Below are 25,433 nucleotides of genomic sequence, written 5' to 3' on the forward strand. Positions count from 1 at the left end.
CACCTGCCAGCCAATCAGAACTGAGTATTCAGTCAGACCATGGGTTAAATCTGAATATTTGGTTCTGGAACAGTGCTGTAAATACAACTTAACCACTGATTTCTAGTGTCTTCTTTTGGAAGAACAAACAAAGTAGTTTCACTTTCACAGTGAAACACACAGCATCTCCATGGCATAGCAGCGGCGGCAGCAACAATACTACAGCGGGAATCAAAGTTACACCTTCTTTCTTTGCATGAACATCTGGGCAGCATCATGCTAATTTTCCCACACAGTGATGTAGAAATGTGGGGGGGTGTTTAAACAAGGTGTTTTAGGGGGCATGGACAAGTCTTAGCTTTTATAAAGAATATCTCTTTGGGTTTGAGACTTTAGTCTTTGCAACTTTAGGGATCTCATCTATTCACAAACAGCTTGTAACACTCCAAAGAGAAAGGAACAATAATAATTGTGTCATATGACCCCTTTAAGTTATATTTTTGTTCACATATGGTTAAAATGTGTTTACTGTAGTGGTAACCACAGAAATCTACAAATACTATAGCTAAACTATGGTCACTTTAGTAAAACCATGGTTCATATTTATGACGGACTACCAGTGAAAGGGTGTTGCACGTATAAAATGCAACCTTTTTATTCTGACAGTGTATGATTTATACTAACATTACAGAATAGAACATGATCAATATAATCATGCATCAGTATCGAAATATTGATACTTCAGGATTGATTTGCCCATCCCTACTGATTAGCTTGTTCAGGTGTGTTTGACAGTATTATGATGCATCTGATGTTCATCTTCTGCAGCTCCAGTTTCAACACTGAATCCAGTCAGCAGCTCAAACTCTGAGACGACATCGAGCCGGACTACAGCAGCAGCTCCTACACAAGGTTCATCATCTCTCTCACACACCAGCAGTCTTTCTCACAGACGGGTTAATCATCACATCAGATTTGTGATCTATTGTAGCACCTCTCACACACACATTCCAGCTCCAGTGTTAAATGGATCTGATGCACACATTAGGAACAAAGCCTTCAAAAAATATTTATTGTTTTCTTTTATCTATCAGACTCTCAGGGATGTCGTTATCATAACGCCTTGATATGAGTTACGTCTTGTTCAGACTTGAATGACAAACTGGCACCACAAGCTTCAAACAAAAGGGGCTTGAGCACCTGTCCTTTTTCTTCCTCGAGACATAGTGCCCTTTTTCTGGGGAGTTTATATATATATATATATATATATATATATATATATATATATATATATAATTTTATTAATTAATTAATGTGTGTGTGTGTTTCCGTTTGTGCACAGCTTTCCCTATCAAACTAATAAAGAATCTAAATATCAGGTCAGTTCGGGAAATGAGCCACAAAATTGTCAACATACCATAGTTTGACTTGTACTTCGCTGCGCTGGTTTCTAAAGACTGCTGTACAGTAGCGTCATGAGCTCAAATAACGCTAAGAGAGAGCTACGAATGGTCCAGACCAACCTTACGAAAGTATGACTTACAGAAGATATACTGAGCGTACGAACGTGTCGGGAATCGTGCCATAACGTTAGGAGAGAGGTTAAGGAATAGGTTAAGAACTACTTAGCGATAAGAACGTTTTGGGGAACCGGGCCCAGGTCAGTTCGGGAAATGTTGAGACTCTGGCCTCGTTCAGACAGCAGCAGAATACGGTTCTCAGTCCTGTATTTGACACGTTAATACGCTCACATTCACACACAGTTCTTATGGGCCTGAAAACCTCATTGTCTAACGGACAGGGGCGTCGATTACCAGGGCCCCGAAGGAAGAGAGGGCCCTTTAAAAGTCTGGAATATATTTTATTTTACCTGGATATTTTAATTTCCTAATTAAATTTCATAATAAATGTCAGATGAAAGAGCAGAACATACACTTTCAGATGACAATTTGGTTGTACATGTTATCTCAGGTAAAGGCTACTTAAATAAACTGTACACTAACAATGCTGTTTGCATACAACACACCATTATAACAGCGTGATTTTGAAATGTTTAATTTTAAATTAATAAGCTGTAATATCTAAAATTAGCAATAGTAGGCTAATCAGTGTCATAGGTAGCTTGTTATCTCATCGGTAGCTACAGGTGAAACTCAAACAATTAGAATAGTGTGCAAAAGTTAATTTATTTCAGTAATTCTAATATATAATATAGTTAATATATTCATATATTGGTATAATGGTATAACTAATATATTATATAGACTCATTGCATGCAAAGTGAGATATTTCAAGCCTTTATTTATATAATGATGATTATTTATGACTTACAGCTTATGAAACCCCAAATTCAGAATTAGAATATACTGTTGTTATATAATATTGTGAAAAGGTTTTCATAGCTGTAAGCCATAATCATCAAAATAAAAACAAATAAAGGCTTGCAATATCTCACTTTGCATGCAATGAGTCTATATAATATATTAGTTATACTATTATATTGAACAACATTATATTTGTCAGACTTAGTAGAAGCAGATCTTAACATTGTGAAACACATGGCCCTCAGTTTCAGAAATTGTCACATCAGGGAGTGGACTAACAACAGACCCTTCATCCTGTTCCTTGGATTTGAGCTAATATAGTTCAAAACGAAAGCAAACCATGTTTAGCCATTCTGACTGAAAGGTGTTAAGTGACACTAACATCACATGTGTCTTATTATAGTAGGTTATAATTAGGATAAGAGGTTAATATCAAATGTATCCTTCATGTAGAGAAAGATAGTGAAGATGTGATTGAGGATGATGGTGGAAGTGAAGAGAGCAGTGAGTGTTGCTCTGAGCACAGTGTGCAAATGAGAGATGGAGATGGAGCAATTCAGACCATCAAGTCTTGTTTGGTTATTATACAGTGCGCAGTTTGTTGATGTAGGGATTAAGAAAAGTAAAATAGTATGGGGGGGCATGGTGGCCCATCAGGACTGCACAGGGCCCGAGATCTTGTGCAACGCCCCTGATAACGGAACTCACACCTGTACATTTTCAGAACTCACAACTGAGTTCTCGGAACACACGTGCTGTATGAATGGAATGAAACAGAGAGCCGCAGAAGTGAAGCCCTCCCTTCCTTTCAACTGTTTGTCTTGGTCTGGAGGAAACCATAGAAACCATTACAGGAATTCTAATGATTTCCACTACAAACCATCAACCTTAAACCATGAAGTAACATGTAGTGTGTTTTTGGGACATTTTACATTTAATGGTTTTAACAAAAGCCACCAATAGAAGGCGACCAAATAACAGAAGAGACCAACAGACACCATTACAGTTTCCATTAAAACCAATACAATTTTATTATAACCAGTAAAACCATTACAGATGATTTGATGCTTTCTATTTTATTTTATTTTTTTTATTTTTTTTATTTTTTCTTTCAGTAGGGGATTGAAATAAATGTATTATTGTATGAACTAAAATACTTTAAATATATAGAAAAAGACCAGAATGCAAAATTTTAAATATGCATAGGCATAAACCTAGAATCTATATATATATAAAAGGCTGGGGAGTAATGAAATACATGTAATGGTGTTAGGTACTTAAAAAACTAAAAAACTAAAAAACTGTATTTCGTTATAATTACATTCTAAATAAGGGGTAATCAGATTACAGTTACATCTGAAAAGTATTTAAGATTACCAGTGATTACTTTTATTTTGATGTCATTTATTAATTTAATATTTAAGTAAACAGTTTGGGGATTTTAACCAATACCTCGACTGATTCTCCGTTGAAACAAAAACTTAACACTTAACATGACGCGGCGACAGCCCCCCCCCACAGTGACATAATTTATATAGTATAATAATAAATTAATAATAAATTATTGTACTAGTTTTGGGTTTAAATGAATTTATAAATTAATTAAAAATGGAAGAAAAATAGAAATACACATCTAAATTAAATGATTAGACAAACAAAACAAAATCATAAAAGGAGTAATGTGGGACATACAGTATGCTTCAAAGACCGGGCAAAATAGGGATGAATTCCAAAAAAAATCCTTTATTGGGCATTTCATGTCCTCCCAAATGTTTTGTTTTTCCTTATTTCTATGGTGTCCTTAACATCTATTAAAAATAGCATCTTTATTTCCCTCTTTATTTTTGAAAGGTATCTTTTCTTGTGTTTTTGTTCAGCCATTTAGTCAGTGCCTCCGCCTGTAGGTATGAGCTTTATTATAGACTTCTGTGATTGCTAATCCACAACAGATGACGATTATTAGGTTGAACATTCAGAATATGATTCCATAGGTTATATTTCAGCAAGAATTTCGCGAATTGGCAGCGAATCTTAAGTAGCACGTAGAACGCATTCATGTCAAGTAAATCTTTGGGGAAAAACGTATGGAATTGCGGTGAGAGTTTGTAACCTTGCACGTAGACAGCGCTCTTCAGAGCTAAGATACATCGTTATCAGGAAACTCGACCCAGATCAGATTTAAGCATCCATTAAAAAGCGGTTCAAAGTAGGGCTGCTCGATTATGTCAAAAATCATAATCACGATTATTTTGGTCAATATTGTAATTACGATTATTTAACAAGATAATGTTAATGATGATGAGGGAGTCATATGACCAAAACTTTATATGAGTGATTTATTTAAAGATAGTGATATTTCCTGTAAATAAGGCTGCTACAATCATTATATCTGCACTGGTTACTTCACTGGTTTGCACTCTGTCTACCATGTGCTGCTTTACACAACTTTCTTTTTACATGACCTATTTGTATAGTTGTACTTTATATTTTATCATCTGTGTTTAATGTTCTACTGTTAGTGTTATCTGTATGCACCGGGGGTCTGAGAGTAACACAATTTAAATTCTCTGTATGTATGTACTGTACATGTGGAATAATTGACAATTAAGCAGACTTGACTTGACTTACTATGACATCTACATTATAGAGACCAGCGGAATTTCAAACAAACAAAAAGTTATCAAAATTATTGAAAATAATTAAACTGTCAGTAATAAAAAAGCAAAGGAACAAATACAAAATAATAAAAAGATACAAATTAAACAAACTGTGCTTAAATGTTTTTTGTTTTTTTTATGCAAGTCTCAAGCAGTATGAATATTTCATTTATTCGCTATACCATTTACTATTAATGTCTCTGTCTCGTTTCAGTTTAAGTTTGGCTTTAGTTTTGTATTTATTGCAGTTTATATGAAAAGGTTCATGTAGCGTTGTACACCCAACTGCAGAAATTAATAATTACATGTTAAATAAAATATAGCCCACTGTCACTTTAAGAGCCGCACGGATCCAAATTACTGTTACACGCGTGTTTTCATTCTCAACTCTTTACATTCATTTATTACATGACCGATGAATGTATACATGAATAATCACTAAGCGCAGCATTTTGACACATTTTTGCATGTATTGGAGCGTTTAGGCGCGCACTTTGAGCTAAAAGATGACTTTAAATGTCCGTGTTCTGTTCTGTCTCTGAGCGCTTATATCTTCCTGAGCAGCAGCGCATGTTCTCTTTCACACTTTTAAAAACATGAATAAATATACTTTGATAATTCAAGCATGATTTACATAATTACATGATTTTACTGATTTGCACGGGAAACTGGGCTTTTATGGAGGAACGAAAGCGCAGCACTGCAAAAGGGGGAGGAATGCGGCGCAATAATCGTTTTATCTCGATTATTGGATTTTCCAAAATCAAAATCGAATCGTTTTTTTTTTTTTCAATTAATTGCACAGCCCTAGTTCAAAGGAGTCATTAGTTCGCAAATCGGATGTGTCATTAGTGGACACATAATGCTCATATACTCCGCACATATAACGTTATTCCCAAAATATATTTTTAGGTCACACAGATTAAATTCAGAGGCACAAAAAATTCAAAAATCAGAGGCACAAAAAAACGTTGACAGCAGTGAGTGGTCATTATGTTTACCAATACCCGACTCACCGCAACCGACACAACTATCAATACTTTGTTGACCAATTACCAAGCAATGCTTAATTTTGTTCACTCATGGTTAATTAGCAATTAAAGAAGAACCACTTAAGCAAACACAGTCAGGGCAAAGTGTCTGAATAGTTTTTGGTCCCAAATAGTTAATCAATTTCATTGGTAGTCCATAGTATGAAAAATATTGGGGTATAATATTTCACAGTTCTTTTTATTTTGCTGTAGCCTACTCACTTACATAAATTGACTATAGTGTCCTGCACCCACTAATAAAAAATGTCAAAAAATTATTAAATCTAGTTAAAACTACAAAGTAATTCAGTCAAGAGTCTTGTAATTCAGTCTTTCATTTTCTTGGATTAACGTTAAAATTAGGCGCGGTCACTTTAAGAGACAATGCATCATTATTCAGATCCGATTTCTTTCTCCTCTGTTTACTTTCAATTAAGACATAATACAGACAGTTTTTTCGAACAAACTTTCCAAGACAGGTATTTTAACATCATTTTGTATGTATTTGTCGGTACGGAGCAAGAAGAGGCGAATTCAGTGTTCATGGCTTTGAGACGCGCTCTCTGCATGTGCCCTGTGCACACATAACTGATCATGCTGACATCTCTTTTCGTAAGTATATAATATGGATAAGAAACAAAAAATAAAGTTAAGTGATTAGATGTTTTATTATTAGATAAAAAATTGTATTCCCTACCAGTCAAATATTTTCGAACAGTAACATTGTTTTTAAAGTGAAGTGACATTCAGCCAAGTATGGTGACCCATACTCGGAATTTGTGCTCTGCGTTTAACCCATCCAAAGTGCACACACACAGAGCAGTGAACACACACACACACTGTGAGCACACACCCGGAGCAGTGGGCAGCCATTTATGCTGCGGCGCCCGGGGAGCAGTTGGGGGTTCGATGCCTTGCTCAAGGGCACCTAAGTCATGGTATTGAAGGTGGAGAGAGAACTGTACATGCACTCCCCCCACCCACAATTCCTGCCGGCCCAGGACTCGAACTCACAACCTTTCGATTGGGAGTCCGACTCTCTAACCATTAGGCCACGACTTCCCAAGTCGTGGCCTAAAGAAGTATGTTCTGCTCATCAAGCCTGCATGTATTTGATCCAAAGTACAGCAAAAACAGTACAACTTTGAAAGGTTTTTTACTATTTAAAATAATTGTTGTTATTTATATATATATTTTAAAATGTAATTTATTCCTGTGATTTCAAGGCTGAATTTTTAGCATCATCACTCCAGTCACATGATCCTTCAGAAATCCTACTAATATACTGATTTTCTGCTCCAAAGAAACATTTATTATTATTATTATTAATATTATTATGTGTATTATTATTATTATTATTAATATTATTATGTTGAAAACAGCTGAATACAATTTTTCAGGTTTCTTTGATGAATAAAAAGTTCAGAAGATCAGCATTTATTTGAAATAGAATAGAATATTATTTGCCGATTTAAAGCATCCTTGCTAAATAGAAGTATTAATTTCTTCAACAACCCCTCCCCCCACCCAGATAAAAAATAAAATAAAATAAAAAATTATATTGACTCCAAGCTTTTGAATGGTATTGCGTATAATGTTACAATAGCTTTTTATTTCAGATACATTTTGATCTCTGGATCTTTATAATCATCAAAGAATCCTGAAAAAATGCACTCAACTGTTTTGAATATTGATAATAATAATAATAATAATAATAAATGTTTCTTGAGCATTAAATCAGCATATTAGAATGATTTCTGAAGATCATGTGACACGGAAGACTGAAGAAAATTCAGCTTTGACCACAAGAATAAATTACATTTTAAAATATTTTTAAATAGAAAGCAGTTATTTTAAATCATAAAAATATTGCACAATATTACTGCTTTTGAAAAAAAAAAAACATTAAAAATCTTAACGTTACCATTCAAAACCTTTTGACTGGTAGAGTAATCTCTCTTAAAATACCTTACTGGGTTATGATAATCAAAACAGTCCTGAGCTAGATTAAGCTTTACTTTAATCAAATATTCAATAATAATGTTTTATACCATAAAGCTGCTTGATTGAAAGTATTGCATAAAACACTATAGACGTGAATTGAATGCTTTACTGAGCTTGTGCAAACATCCACATCGGTGTAATAAGATGCATTTTAACTGCTGCTTTCACACTGCTGTGATTTTTGTGTTGTTGTTGTTGTTGTTGTTGTTTGTCTCGATATTGAGGGTAAAGCGCGTTATATATTTTCATATCTAAACACCTTTCGATTTCTCTGAAGCAGCGCTGAGCAAGGGCTATGTCTCTTCTTCTCTTGAATTGCATCGAGGAGGGCTGAATTACAGTCTTGCGCTACAGCGCCACACTGGTCAAACTGCATTATTGCAGGCTCTAAATTAGGTTGAATTAAATCAAACTACTCTACAACAAAAATATGTGTCGTCAATTTTTTTGTCGATAATGTTGACTAATCGTTTCAGCCCTAGTTGGAAAGCATAAAAACAAGACATCCAGTTAATATGTTCCTTTATGTTACAAAGCTTAAGTATTTTAAAGTATTTTAAAGTATTTAGATTAAGTTACTTAACCTGAGTAATCTAACGAAATACGTTACTGATTACTTTTTAAAGCATGTATTTTGTAATCTGTAGTGAAATACGGTTTAAAAGTAACCTTCCCAGCCCTGAATATAGTGCTTGCTCTATAGCAGGGATGCTCTAGAGACGAGCTCCAGCATTTTTTCTCCTTTATACCAAGGGGACTTCTCCAGATCGTCCAGATGGCAGTCTGCCCCTGGTGGTGATGAACAAAGACTAACCTGTGCCCCGAATTTACAGCTAATTGCCTAAAAGACAAAGGGCAAATATAGTTAATTTTTCTGGCTAACATCCATGATGACTCATGATGAGCTACCATGAAAGTTAACTAAAGTTAAGCGAAGGCAATAGGAAATATTGTAGGTTAGACCAGTGCACATTTCTTACACTGCATTATTACAAATGTAATATACATTTTTATACAGCTGTTCAATAAACAAGAATTCAATATTAAAACAATTACGTCTTAGAGCAAAAACAGTGTCTCTGGTTAAATACATTCATGTCCTGCATTAAACTGTGATGGTAATGAATGTGATAGGAAGCAAAAGCAGTGTGAACATATATTTATTGACGACAAATACGGTGAACACAAACTCCGTGAAGACAATGATGAACTCCGTGGGTGATGATGTTATCTCTCGGCTGGGTGGCGCAGTGGCTTGATGGCTGGTGATGACGTGGCGTGAATCTCCCGTGATGAATACAATCCAGTGACGATCAACGGCGAAATAAACAATCCAACACGAACAAGATCAAGACAACCCAACAAGACAGTCCAACATCCGGAACAACTATCAGACAAGGAAGGAGAGAATGAGGTGAGTATATGTAGCTGACGGTAATGTGAGACACCTGGTGCGGGGACTGATTAGCAGCTGATACCAATGAGCATGATGTAACCACATGAAAGACACCAAATCACAGGACCTGAGAACACAGCCGATCCATGCACCGTGACAGTACCCCCTCTCTTAGGAACGTCCCCTGACGTTCCCAGCCTCCTGTACCTGTTGATTGAAATCATCAATAAGAGAGTGATCCAATATATCTCTAGCAGGAACCCAACTTCTCTCCTCCGGACCGTAACCTTCCCAGTCCACCAAGTACTGGAATCCGCGTCCCCTCCGTCTAGAGTCCAGAATACGATTGACCGAATAGGTTGGTTCCCCGTCTACGAGCCGTGGCGGTGGGGGAACCGGGGCAGGCGGATTAATACGAGCAAAAAATACAGGTTTAATTTTTGATACATGGAACACGGAATGAATCCTCCTGTACGCTGGAGGAAGATTGAGGCGGACTGCCACCGGACTAATGATCTTGGTGACAGAAAACGGGCCAATAAATTTGGGAGCAAGTTTATTAGCAACGGATCGGAGAGGAATGTTCTTGGTAGAAAGCCATACTTTGGAACCAACGACGTATACGGGAGGCCTCGACCGGTGGCGATCGGCTTTGGCCTTGGTGCGCGCTCCCACCTGGACCAGAGTCTCACGGGCTCTGGTCCATGTGCGACGGCACCTCTGGACGAAGGCGTGAGCGGAAGGGGCCGCGACTTCGGATTCCAGACTGGGAAAAATAGGTGGCTGGTACCCTATACTACATTCAAATGGGGACAGGCCCGTGGCAGACACTGGTAAGGAATTGTGTGCGTACTCCACCATCGACAGCTGCTGACACCAGGAGGAAGGATTTCGAGCGACCATACATCGTAGTGTTCTCTCCAAATCTTGGTTGGCTCTCTCAGTTTGCCCATTGCTTTGAGGATGGAACCCCGAAGAGAGACTAACAGTGGCCCCCAGAAGTTTACAAAACTCTCGCCAAAATTTGGACACAAACTGGGGTCCTCTGTCAGAGACCACGTCTATCGGGAGGCCATGTAACCGAAAGACGTGATCAATGACTGTTACCGCTGTCTCCTTGGCTGAAGGTAACTTGGGCAAGGGGATGAAATGAACCGCCTTCGAGAACCGGTCCACCACGGTCAAAACTACCGTGTTACCCAGAGAGGGTGGGAGGGCGGCGACAAAATCTAGCGCAATGTGGGACCAGGGTCTCGAAGGGATTGGCAGCGGTTGTAGGAGCCCATCTGGGGGTCTGTTAGAAGTCTTACCAGTGGCACAAACTGAGCAAGCCAAAACAAAACTGCGAACATCACGAGCCATGAGTGGCCACCAAAATCTTTGCTTGACCAAATGTAAGGTGCGACTTACCCCTGGATGACATGCCACATTGGAACAATGACCCCATTGGATAACTTCGGACCGAAGACTTTCTGGCACAAACAAACGGTTAGGTGGGCAACCGGCCGGAGGCGTTACCCCATGTAAGGCTGTCTTTACCTTCGATTCGACCTCCCAACTGAGAGTAGAAACAATAAGTGTCTCAGAAAAAATACTCTCGGGAGTGGACGGGCGATCGGAGCGGTCAAAAATTCGAGATAAAGAATCGGGTTTGATGTTTTTGGAACCCGGGCGGTACGAAAGTGTAAAATCAAAACGTCCGAAAAAAAGTGCCCACCTAGCCTGCCTAGAGTTTAGTCTTTTGGCAGTTCTGATGTATTCTAGATTCTTATGATCGGTCCAAACCATGAAGGGTACCCCTGACCCCTCCAACCAATGACGCCATTCCTCCAATGCCAGCTTGACTGCCAACAGCTCTCTGTTACCAATATCGTAATTTGACTCTGCTGGCGACAAACGATGAGAGAAAAACGCGCAGGGATGCATCTTGTCGTCCGAGGGTGAGCGCTGTGAAAGCACCGCACCTACCCCCACCTCTGACGCGTCGACCTCTACCACGAACTGACGTGACAGATCAGGGGTAACAAGGATGGGGGCCGAAACAAAGCGGCGTTTGAGGTTGGCAAACGCAGCTTCCGCTGCGTCTGACCACCTGAACGCCGTTCTGGGAGAGGTCAAGGCAGTCAGAGGCGCGGCTAGTTGGCTGTAATTGCGAATAAAACGCCGGTAAAAATTGGCGAACCCCAGAAACCTTTGTAGGGCCTTACGGGAATCTGGACTTGGCCAATCTACCACAGCCTTGATCTTCTCGGGATCCATGCGCATACACTCGGCTGACACGATGTACCCTAGAAAAGGAACAGACTGTGCATGAAAGTCGCATTTCTCCGCCTTGACAAAAAGCCCATTCTCTAACAGCCTCTGAAGCACTCGTCTGACGTGTTGAACATGTTCCTGGAGAGAAGAAGAAAAAATCAATATGTCGTCCAGGTAGACATATATGAACTGATCGACCATATCTCTCAACACATCATTAACGAGTGCCTGAAAGACACCTGGGGAGTTGGACAAGCCGAAGGGCATGACCAAGTACTCAAAGTGCCCCCTGGGGGTATTAAAGGCAGTCTTCCATTCATCTCCCTTCCTGATGCGAACCAAATGATAAGCGTTTCTTAAGTCCAATTTAGTGAAGATCGATGCTCCCTGCAACCTCTCGAAGGCTGAAGATATCAACGGCAAAGGATAAGTATTCTTTATCGTGATATTATTCAGCCCTCGGTAATCAATTGGTCAAAAAAGGTCACAGAGATCCATCCTTCTTCCCCACAAAAAAGAACCCCGCCCCCGCTGGAGAAGAGGAGGATCGAATGAACCCGGCTGCTAGAGAATCAGAAATGTATTTCTCCATAGCCTCTCTCTCAGGAATAGAAAGTGAGTATAACTTGCCCTTAGGCGGAGACGTACCTGGCAGTAATTCTATAGCACAGTCATAGGGACGATGAGGAGGGAGAGAAGCAGCCCGAGACTTACTGAACACTTCCTTCAGGTCGAGGTACTCCGCGGGCACGTTACACAGATCCGCCGCCTTCTCCTGCAACACAGACTCAGATACAGACGGACAGGCAGACACAAGACAAGACTCATGACATTTAATGCTCCACTCAGACACCGATTTCAGCTGCCAATCAATCTGGGGGTTGTGTTTGATGAGCCAGGGATGTCCTAAGACCACGGGTGCGTGGGATGAGTCCAGGATGTAAAAGGAGATGCTCTCACGGTGGTTACCAGATACCGTGAGAGTGATGGGTTCCGTGATGGTGGTGATGGTGGGAAGCGTCTGACCATTGAGTGCGTGGACTGCAATAGAACTGGTGAGGGGGAGGAGGGGAACATGATTTTGATGCGCAAAAGTAGAATCCATAAAGTTACCTTCAGCCCCTGAATCCAACAGTGCAGTGCAGTGCAGGTCCAGACGATGCCATCTAAGCCTGACCGGGAGGAGCGTGGAGGTAGATCTGAACGAGGACTTGATAGCGGAGATCCCACCCGACAGTAGCCCCTTCCTTACTGCCGGGCTGGCCCTTTTACCGGGCAGCTAAAGGCGAAATGTCCCGCCGCCCCGCAGTACAGGCAAAGGCCGTGAGATCTCCGCCTCTCCCTCTCCTCCCGAGTCAACCGAGCTCGACCCACCTGCATGGGCTCGTGATCCTGGAATGGGCCGACCGCGTCGTTGCCACTGGCTCGAACTGGAGGTCCCTCCCCAGGGGGAAACCGAGCGGTTAAACACCACCGCTCGGTTCGGGAGAGTCGAGCGTCCACCCGTAGTGCCAGATCGATGAGGCCGTTGAGATCAGCGGGTAGATCCAGGGCGTAGATCTCACGTTGGACACGGTCAGCCAGCCCATGCAGGAACATGTCCCACTGCGCCTCCTCGTTCCATCGGCACTCCGCCGCCAGGGTGCGAAACTCGATAGAAAAGTCTGAGACGGATCTCTCCCCCTGTTTGAGATCCGTCAAACGCCGCGCGGCCTCTCTTCCAGTGGCCGCGCGGTCAAACACCCGCTTCATCTCGGCGGAGAGCGCCGAGAACGAGGCACAACACGGATCTTGGTTCTCCCATACCGCCGTGCCCCACAGTGCCGCCTTCCCCGTTAACAGTGTGAGCGCGAACGCCACTTTGCTTACCTCACTGGTAAACGTGAGAGGTTGCAATGAAAAGTGCATGGAGCATCTAGTGAGGAAAGCCCGGCAGAAGTCTGGCTCACCGCTGTAAAGCTCTGGTGGGGGAAGGCGGGGTTCGGGTGACTGGGCAGCCCCGGATGGTTCCTGGTGGGCGGGCGGCATGGGTGGTGGGGTTGGCGCAGTGGGTTGTTGCCAGTTCTGCATCCGCTGGGTGAGCTCAGATACCTGCGCCACAAGAGCTCGGATCGCTGTTCCCGTATCCGCCGAGCTCTTCTCCTGGGTCTCCAGCCGAGAGATGCAGGAACGTAAAGCCTCCTCAGCCGTGAGTGGGGTGGAGCCTGCTGCTTCCATAAGTGGTCTGATAGTTCTGTGATGGTAATGAATGTGATAGGAAGCAAAAGCAGTGTGAACATATATTTATTGACGACAAATACGGTGAACACAAACTCCGTGAAGACAATGATGAACTCCGTGGGTGATGATGTTATCTCTCGGCTGGGTGGCGCAGTGGCTTGATGGCTGGTGATGACGTGGCGTGAATCTCCCGTGATGAATACAATCCAGTGACGATCAACGGCGAAATAAACAATCCAACACGAACAAGATCAAGACAACCCAACAAGACAGTCCAACATCCGGAACAACTATCAGACAAGGAAGGAGAGAATGAGGTGAGTATATGTAGCTGACGGTAATGTGAGACACCTGGTGCGGGGACTGATTAGCAGCTGATACCAATGAGCATGATGTAACCACATGAAAGACACCAAATCACAGGACCTGAGAACACAGCCGATCCATGCACCGTGACATAAACAGCGTGTAAATGCATCTTAATGTCCCTTCTGATGCAGCTTCTGTGTTTTCTCTGCATTGCAAAGATTCATTTTGTCAATACTGATTTTATTTGCTTGGTGACTTATTATTATAATTGATTGGTTTAATTTAATAATTAGACTGAAAAAAAAATGATGCACAAAAAAAGGCTTTATAAAGGTAAAAATGCCTATGAAGGATTATATATCTATCTATATATATATATTAGGGGTGTAACGATACGCGTATTCATATTGAACCGTTCGGTACGAGGTTTCGGTTCGGTACGCGGTACGCATTATGGACCGAATGGTGCGTTGGACTAATTAATTATATTTGGAAAATAAAAATAATTGTGAAATATAATGATATGCGTTCAACAAGGTAGCCCAATAACCCAAAAGACGTAACAGGCAACGCCCCTGACACCCAAGAAGAAGAAAAAAACACCAACTTATATGTTTATGTTAGGCTACTCAGTCAGGCGCTCGCTCACTCAGTACGCGCTGAAGGCTCGTTGCAAAATGGCCAATGCGTTTAACAGACCAGAAATAGAAGATCCTCCAATAACCAACAGGTCTGGTGTTTGGGTGCACTTTGGATTCCCTGTAAGCTATAATGGTGATGGCAAGAGAGTGGTGGATAAAAAAAACAATGATATGTCGCGTCTAGGGTACACCAGCGGGAATACAAAAAAAAAAAAAAACACCAGCGGGAATACTTGAAACATGTCAACTCATTTACGCCGACATCACCTTAGTGTGTCAGTATCTGGGAAAAGACGGAAAAAAAGAGAAACATACAAGCAACAAACTATCCCCGCAGCATTTAGACAGACATTTCCAACGGATTCAAACAGGGCAAAAGACATCACCACGGCGTTCGGTAGGCTACATTTACGTTATAGCCGCGGATATGAGACCTTACTATTTACCATTCATTCTATCATCACCATTATAGCTTACAGGGAATCCCACGTGCACCCAAACACCAGACCTGTTGGTTATTGGAGGATCTTCTATTTCTGGTCTGTTAAACGCATTGGCCATTTTGCAACGAGCCTTCAGCGCGCACTGAGTGAGCGAGCGCCTTACTCTGTAGTGGAAAACGTAGGTTTTAAGAACATGCTTAATGTAATTGAGCCCCGTTACAACATTCCTTCACGAGCCCATTTCAGACCGACCGTAATTCCTGCTTTGTTCCAAAAAACATAAGCCCTATAGAGAACCAATTGAGTAAAAACACACTCAATATAAAGAGTTATAGAGTTCCATATAAAAAGTTACATCTTTGTATTTGTTCATAACTTATACATGTATAATATTTCTTTTTTTTATTTTTTATAAGGAGCTGTTTTTGTTTTATACAGTATGCTGCTAAGAAAACACCATAGAAGATGGTTAAAGAAAAGCTCCATCATTGTTCAATGTAAAAAAAAAAAAAAACATACTTTGTTAGTTTCAATAAATAAAACATTTTTTTAAAATCAAGGAAATTTATCTGCCAATTTTTTATTTTTGCTGTATCTAAAACGTACCGAACCGTACCGAACCGTGACACCAGTGTATTTTATCGAACCGAACCGTGAATTTTGTAAACCGTTACACCCCTAATATATATATATAAACTTCTTGGAAAAGATGAATTTCTATCAGTGTGAATTGATCACCACACAGAATATAAAGAACATCAAAAACTTAAGTAAGTCACAGTAGTCCTTAAGATATCAGCACAATAACACACTCAGCAAAATACCATCTAATTATATAATGTAACACATTTGAGAGGCAGGGGCTCAAGTGGAAGAAAGGACACTTCTCATATATATATATATATATATATATATATATATATATATCAGAGGTGGAAAGAGTACAAAAATATTCTACTCAAGTAAAAGTACCATTACATTAATGAAATTTTACTTAAGTACAAGTAAAAGTACCAGTCTAAAAAATCCACTCAAGTAAAAGTAAAAAGTAGCTCATTTAAAATTTACTCAGAGTAAAAATTACTTAGTTACATTTTAACCAGTGGGAGGGAGTCAAAAATGGGACAGACCAAGGGTGTCAAACTCAGTTCCTGGAGGGCCACAGTCCTGCACAGTTTAGATTTAACCCTAATTAAACACACCTGATCCAGCTAATCTAATCATTTAGGTTTATTTGAAAACTACATGATATGTGTGCTGGAGCAGGGTTAGGGCTATGGCCCTCCAGGAACTGAGTTTGACACCCCTGGGATAGGTCTATTAATCTCAAACTAGTTGTTTTTAATTAAAGGAATCAGTTATTTAGAATAATAAAACATTTGGGCTGTTATCTGGCAAATCAGTATCAACAAACTCATCTTTTCAATACAGAGGAAATGCAAAAGCTTCATCGGACGTGGCATTTAGATGTATTACACTGTTTAGTGCAGGACAAGAATGCATTTAACCTGCAGTTACAAATGCATGAATAATGTTTTGATATGCCAGACATAAAATGTTGAATACTCATTTGAAATGATAAAAACTTAATTATAAAAAAAAAAAAAATCAAAAGATACTTTAAATGTGAAATTAAAATGGCCAGTATGTGTCAGCAAGTCACTGTTAATAAGTGAGTCATTGCGATTGAACCAAATCATTTAAACGGTTGATTCATTCAGGAACGAAACACTGTCACGTTGATCAGAGATGCAAAATTTTGCTTTGGTGGCTGTGTTTGGAATAAATTTTTGTTGTAGAAATAGAGCAAAAACAATGGCAATATGGTGTCTAAAACGCAAGTCTCTTAGTTTACTGTCCTGTTGTAAAAAAAAAAAAAAAAAAATATATATATATATATATATATATATATCAGTGGCGGCTGCTGGTCTTTCAAAGAGGGGAAGCTCATTTTCGGCCTACATTATAACCCTCTGATGGTCTTCATTTGTAGTGACACTCGGGGTCTTTTTGACCCCAGACAATAACATTTCATTTTGTAATAGTAAAATATTTAAATTTTTTACAAATATAATTTTACTCTGTTCATTTATGTTTTTACTAAACTTTGTACAGTTTTTGGAGGATTTAAATCTTTTACATTTCTATAAATAAATAAATATTTATTTAAATAGGCTTTTTTTTTTTTTTTAAAAAAGAAAAAAGCATTTCAGGTAAAATTCACTTCATAAAAGACCCAGATTTCTAACTTTCATACATGGGGATACCATGGATAATTTTATAAGGTTTAATGTAAGATTTTTGCCCATTTTTGGGGAAATTCAGTTTAAAAATTGTAATAAATCACTTTAACCACTAGATGGCTATAGTGTGTGTGTGTGTGTGTGTGTGTGTGTGTGTGTGTGTGTGTGTGTGTGTGTGTGTGTGTGCGCGCGCACATTTTCAATCTGTCTTAGTTACCAATTTAATTTTGTGGTGGTTCTGCATTTTACAAATATCAAGAAATATTGCCGCAGTTTGTCTTTCGAATACACTTGAGAAATCCGCGATCATGGGACTGAGCGTGAAACAGCTTCGCCGACTTCTTATGGTGCAGACCGCTGTCAGTCAAAAGGAGATCGACAGATCCTCCAATCATCACGCGGAAGCCCAGTCTTCATTCACCTCCAGAGACGCTGAGCGTCCGTGGGCGGGACATAATCGCAGCATTTATCCAATGACCGTCTAGCTTCGGAGCACTGAAAAAAACTGTTCAAAGCAGCCCCATCGAAGTCAATGGACGCTCGGCTTCAACAGGGAAATGCACTGTGACGCTACGGGAATGTATGAGAAGAAAATCGAGTCAGCCGACATGTAGCTGATTAACACAATACATAATACACAATAGTACATATTTGACCGTTGGGTTTTTTTACATTAGAGGGGAAGCTGAGCTTCCCTTGCAGTCTTAAAGAAATCCCCACTGATCTATATATATATATATATATATATATATATATATATATGTGTGTGTGTGTGTGATTATGATTTTTAGAGGAAAAGACAGTATTCTTTGTGTGATTTTGATTCTAAATGATTTTGATTGATTTCATTCTAAATGCATTTCAACAGACTGAATCACACAGTGAAAAAACACTCTAAATGCGCGCGTACATCATTAAAACAACAATTATGATATTATCGCAGACAATATATATCGCACACTCCGCACCAGTCTTTTTGGCTAATTTGTGCAAAACCTCTTGCTAAAATGTCAAAGCACCATTTTAACCACCAATGCAATGACGCAATTATTTAGCTCACCTCTATATGCTTACGTGGGGTTGATGTCTTGTCGAGATTTTATAAGCTGCTAGTTTGGTCTTCCTAGGCAAGCACAGCATACACAGCATAATAGAGCATACATATGGCCAGGGGTTCACTTCATTTCCTTGAGTTCAACTTCAGAATATGACTGGGTTTCGTTTTCAGCGGTGTCTGCACCACTAACGCCTGTTTTGTCCGTCTGCATCTTTCTTGTGATTTTAGCGCCAGTTTGCCATACCTTCCAGGGAGCGATTTTTTTTTTTACTCAGTAATTAATGTGTTTTAAAATGTAGCGAAGTACAATACTTCAAACAAAATATACTTAAGTAAAAGTAAAATTACAGATTAAAAAAAATACTTAAAAAAGTAGAAGTACACAAAAAAGCTACTCAATTACAGTAACGCGAGTAAATGTAATTCGTTACTTTCCACCTCTGATATATATATATATATATATATATATATATATATATATATATATATATATAGTACAGAGCAAAAGTTTGGACACACCTTCTCATTCAAAGAGTTTTTCTTTATTTTCATGACTATGAAAATTGTAAATTCACACTGAAGGCATCAAGGGCTATTTGAGCAAGAAGGAGAGTGATGGGGTGCTGCGCCAGATGACCTGGCCTCCACAGTCACCGGACCTGAACCCAATCCAGATGGTTTAGCGGTGAGCTGGACCGCAGACAGAAGGCAAAAGGGCCAACAAGTGCTAAGCATCTCTCGGGGAACTCCTTCAAGACTGTTGGAAGACCATTTCAGGTGACTACCTCTTGAAGCTCATCAAGAGAAAGCCAAGAGTGTGCAAAGCAGTAATCAAAGCAAAAGGTGGCTACTTTGAAGAACCTACAATATGACATATATTCAGTTGTTTCACACTTTTTTGTTATGTATATAATTCCATATATAATTCCACATGTGTTAATTCATAGTTTTGATGCCTTCAGTGTGACTCTACAATTTTCATAGTCATGAAAATAAAGAAAACTCTTTGAATGAGAAGGTGTGTCCAAACTTTTGGTCTGTACTGTATATATATATATATATATATATATATGAGAAGTGTCCTTTCTTCCACTTGAGCCCCTGCCTCTCAAATGTGTGTGTGCACGTCTCTGCTCTCTGGAGGTATAGAGCAGCTGATCACAGACTTTGAATCAAGTCACGCTTCATCTGTAATTTAAATCACATTCTCATTTCATTCTCTAGTGCATCATCCTTAAACATGAAAACTGTACTGTCATCTGAAAAATAACTCAATTTAATGTAAAAGAGACCTCATTCTCACTCAGACGATCATGTGTCATGGGCATTTAATTAATGTGAGGTACAGTCTGTTAGCGTGCAGATGACTTTCAGCTCAAATGAACAACTCAAGGAAATACTGACTGGTCAATGGCATCATTCAGCCATCAGATTTCTGCATGGCATCACTGTATATCAGACACCTGCCTGATTATTAGTAACACTGACACCAGCACTGCTTTCATACAAACACAACTGAATCGTCCTGTGTCTCAGTAATGGACTTGGTTCATTCACGTGTGCTCTCAGAGTCTCGTCGTGTTACACACAGAACACACTAGATTATTCCTAACATAGTGTTTGAGATTCCAACAGCTCTCTGATGAAGAACAATAGTTTAATCTCGAGTGTGTGTTGTTCAGGAAAAATATTATGTTTTTAATATTCTGATTTTATGCTGGTATTTTTTTTTTTTTTCATTTATAAATATATAACATTTATTTATTAATATATAAGATAATGATCACGCCCCTGGTTTAGTCCCGCCCCTGACTCTGATTGACAGGTATCCGTGTAATTCAAATGCAAAGGAATTGTGATTTCACTCGAGTTTTGGCAGGTTACATTCACAACACATAGAGATTTAAATATGACAGGATCATAACTCGTAAGACATGGTGTTATATACAATTGCAAATGAACCTTCCATTTGAAATTTGGCAGTCACTGTGAATTTGCAAAACCGAAATACAAACGGTAATGAAAGATCTGCAATTGTGTTTGGATTATGTCTCAATTAATGCGTCCATGTATGGAAAACGTAATTGAAAATATAATTTGCAATTCCATTTAAAAATAGTCAGGAATATTTTAAGGAATCGTAGAGTATCAGATGATTAAATCTTGTTTGTAAAATATGGTATAGAAAAATATTTCATGAACACTTTAAAAACCACTGTTTTACAGTTTGATGCATCTAAACTAACATTAATCTTTCACAGCTCAAGCTGATTTAACGACAACAGTGAATACTACAGAAGGTACAGGCAAATTAACTTTATCTGTCATTTTACTGAATCCTCTTGTCTCCACATTAACAAATACATGCAATCACTTAAAATAAAAGAGTAGTTCCAATGAAATAAAGTGATGAAAATGAAGTGTTATAATATAGATGTGTTAATACCAGTGCAGTGATAAACAGTGTTTTATTTGTTCAATGTTAGCTGTATATTTGAAGGATAATAATGCTTGTATTAAATTAATCATTTATCATTTTATATGTAGCAGTTGTATGTCTATATTTGGTTAAACACAGTAATGCTGATTGTGTCTCTCTGTATCGTCTCTCTCTCAGTGATTATGATTGTTGTCGGCGCTTCATTCATTCTTCTCCTTCTTGCTCTGATTCTTTGGCTGATGATTCGTAAAAAAAGATCCGGTGAGTTTCTAGAGTTCAGTCCAGAACATCTGACTCAGTATTAAACAGAGTTAAACTAATGTTTGTATTCTGCAGCATGAGAGTCTTCTGGACTCTTTCAGAAATCACTTGTCATCTGCTTTAGAGACTGTGTTGAGTGTTTGATCATAACTGTTCCCATCTCATTATTTTTCAGCTGTCAGAAGAGCGACTGATGACTTTGTGGTGAGTTTTGTAGGTTGATCATGAGCTGTTAGTGTTCATGAGCTCCACAGAGGTCTGATTCTGAAATATCATACTCCTATTACTCACATTAGATGATGACAAGAATATTTCTACTGTTTCTGCTCTAAAGATCAGCGATAGAAATAAATATAATGGACCAGTGACACAATCAACATTTCCATTCATCCTGCTCCTGCTGAACAATATGATTCATCTTCAGTGATTTGTGTATATTTTCATATCTGTGTATATTTGACAGTTACGCTGTTCATGTTACAGTAGGATCTGTCATCATAGCAGGGGCGTAGATTATGGGAGATTAATCTACCCCCCCCCCCCCCCACCACACTTTTACTATCATGGAAATTCGTCCCCCGCACTTTTTCGGCCAAGTGTTTTTCAGGAGCTGGTGTAAATAAATATAGATTCAAACTCAAAGTGAGGATAGTCTGCACATGATCTGATATTTTATTCGGACCCAGAAGGCGAGATGAACATCACAGAGCGCTAAACTCTCCTGCAGTGTGTGTTTCATTCATACTCGAAGCTGGAGGGCGCTCTCGCGCAGAAAGTCATACCAGGAAACTCCTAATATGGACAACAGCGTTCAGCTATCGCTGTATGAAAACAGTTGTTTTCACAGAAAAACAGAAACTTTTGGAAACACGATGACATTAAACATACAATTGCGACAAAATATAGTTTTTCAAGTCATCTCCAGCAGGTGATAAATGAAGTATATGAACAATGCAGTGCTAACTGACATAGCATTTATTACAATATAGAAACTATTCTGCCTTATTGTTTGAAAAAATAGTGTTGTTTGTTATTGTTCAGCGGTTATAGATTTCTAAGACAATTAAAAGCTAGAAATTAGAGACAAATTTAAGTTGCTTATATCCACTACCAGTCAACCGTTTTTGAACATTAAGCTTGTTAATGCTATTTAAAGAAGTCTCTTCTGTTCACCAAGCCTGCATTTATTTGATCCAAAGTACAGCAAAACAGTTACATTTTGAAATATTTTTACTAGCCTCTTTGAAATAACTGTTTTCTGTTTGATTATATTTCAAAATGTAATTTATTGATATAGCAAAGCTGAATTTTTTTCATCATTACTCCAGTCACACGATCCTTCAGAAATAACTCTGATATTCTGATTTGCTGCTCAATTATTATTATTTTTTAATAAAATAAAATAAAATAAAAATGTAAGTAGATTTTTTTCAGGTTTCTTTGATGAATAAAAAGTTCAGAAGAACAGCATTCATCTGAAATAGATATATTTTGTAAAATTATGTCTCTACCATCACTTTTGATCAATTTAAAGAATCCTTGCTAAATAAAAGTATTAATTTAATTTATTATTAATTCCAAAAAATAAATGTATACTAACTCTAAGCTTTTGAATGATAGTGTATAATGTTGCAAAAGCTTTTTATTTCACATAAATGCTGATCTTTGGATCCTTCTATTCATCAAAGAATACCAGGGAAAAAAAACTCATCTGTGTTAAATATTGATAATCAGTAAATCATCATATTATTCTGATTTCTGAAGATCATGTGACACTGAAGACTGGAGGAATGATGCTGAAAATACAGCGGAGCATCACAGGAATACGTTACATTTTAAAATATATTAAAATAGAAAACAGTTATTTTAAATAGCAAAAATATTTCACAATATTACTGATTTTTCTGTTCTTCGGATCAAATAAATTCAGGCTTCGTGAGCAGAAGATACTTCTTTAAAAACATTAAAAATTGTGCTGTTCAAAAACTGTTGACTGGTAGGCTATTGCAGAAATATTATCTTGTAATGTTTTATATATATATACATATTTCTGTCCCCCTCACTTGTGAAAAGATGGCTATGCCCCTGCATCATAACATCATATCTGTATAATAGACTGATGAAATGACTTCCCAACTCAATCCGAGCAGCTGAGTCCTTAGCCATCTTCAAGAATCGGCTGAAAACACATCTCTTCCATCTTTATTTATTTATATATGTGTGTGTGTTTGTATATATAATACCTCTAACACTAGCTTGCTCTGTTCTTTTTTCTATTCTATCTGTTTTCTTTGTATTTATTATATTATTTAAAAGCCCATGCTACGTGTACTGTGTTAAACTAACTGAGACTTGTTATAGCTCTTATATATCATTGCTCTTTTTGTTGTTTTTGATTGCTTCTATTGTCCTCATTTGTAAGTCGCTTTGGATAAAAGCGTCTGCTAAATCAATAAATGTGAATGTAATAGATGTTCACTAAACCTGTAGGTGAGATGAACATGACTCTGTTTCTCCTAACCGTTTGCAGCAGCTGTGTGTAATGAGTCTGCTTCACACAGCAGTGATAGATGGGCCTTTAACAGCTTGATTTACTGTATTTTCACTGATGTTTAGGAGCAGACAGATGATGTGACTTATACTGAAGTTACTGTGGTCAGTAAAAACAGAGCCAAAAAGAACAAGGTGAGCAAACACTTCTTGTCCTCTCATGAATGTGCACCTTCTCTCAGTGTGACCTGTATCTCTCTTATTCTGATATAAATGTGTGGTGAACTGAGCTCAAACCTCATGCTGTAATAACTGTGGGTTGAAACAGTCTCTGTGATGTTGATTCAGGTTTGCTGTGATGATAAAGTGACTTACGCTTCCATCGGAGGAGCAAAAGCTGAAGACTGCAGTCAACTTTACGCTTCTGTGAACAAGAACCATCACAAATCAGGAAAATAATCATAAGATAATCCCACCAGCAGAGCAATATGAGCCTTAAATAGCTGACTCTTAATGGTTTCATTCAGTGCCATTATATACAGTATATTCAGTGCTGCGTATATTACTTACAAATTATAATCCATTACCAATTACAAATTACTTTTGTTTGTTTTTACAGTATCTTTCTGTGTCTTTATTATTAATTCAGACTCTGTTTGCACAAAGTCTAGAGAATGGAGTACAGTTTTACTCTCTTAGATCATTCTCATTAAATCATTGATTGTCTCGAGTGTTTAATTAACTGTCAGCTTGCACTGATTATGGCAAAGCTACTGTAAATGATGCTGTAAGCGTTTATCACTATATGACAGGAATCATCATTTGGTGTTTGAACCGTTTGAACAGCTGCTTTCAGCAATACTTGTAATCTTATATTTTGTCTGTCAATAATAAAATACCGGTATCTTTTGTCAAACCTGTATATTTATGGTAAATATATTTTCCATCATTACAAATATTTTATTTGTAGACATGACAGGGAAACGGGGCGTTTGTGACTGATGCAGAGGTGCTCAGAAATGCTTTATTTAACAGAGCTGTAGAAGAACTGAGAGACCGCGGTCAGTTTAGCAGAAACAGAGATAATGGCTAGAGATGGGGATCATAACTTCTTTAATGGTTCCATTAATGATTGTTTTGGTTAAGTTTAATTTTAAGGAAGAAATATTTAGCTAAATTTTCATTTCACAAATAATGAACATTTTGATGATAAATAGATTTTTCAATACAGTTCTTTTAAAAGGTGTTTACACAGACTTTTAAGTGGCATCATAAAGGCAGCTCCACTGATTTATGTGTTCAACTAACTAGAAAGTATCGGAAAGTAACTTTCACTTCACTTTTCAAATCAAGTCTGTTTGTATTGTTTGGATCTTGGATCACTTCATAAATAAAGCTGCACATGGGTTCATCTTTAACCTGCTGTTCAGCGGACGACTCATTATAACTGTTGAGGTTTGGGAACAGGGCCTAAACTAACTTTCTGCCACATCTGCTAATGATATCATTTATTATTATTATTTTTTTATATAAATTTTTTATCTGGCCATGAAACAATTTTTGCAAAAACAGGCAGTTATTACTACTACAATGACTAAACATACAATATTTTTTATTTGTCCTTTACTTAAAAGATATAAAAAACAACAAACAAATGTAATTATTATATATCTTTTTTTGGT

At 38.3% G+C, this 25,433-nt stretch overlaps 1 long non-coding RNA gene across 1 annotated transcript; it reads left to right on the plus strand.

Moving 5' to 3' along the window:
- The first annotated feature begins 797 nt into the window (after positions 1-797).
- LOC132148697 (uncharacterized) lies at positions 798-21,684 on the plus strand. The gene is made up of 5 exons (XR_009434961.1): positions 798-891; positions 20,822-20,860; positions 21,178-21,261; positions 21,437-21,465; positions 21,558-21,684. It is a non-coding gene; the product is annotated as an uncharacterized LOC132148697 (long non-coding RNA).
- Positions 21,685-25,433: the final 3,749 nt, after the last annotated feature.

This window comes from Carassius carassius, chromosome 9 (genome assembly GCF_963082965.1).
Source record: "Carassius carassius chromosome 9, fCarCar2.1, whole genome shotgun sequence".
NCBI lineage: Eukaryota > Metazoa > Chordata > Actinopteri > Cypriniformes > Cyprinidae > Carassius > Carassius carassius.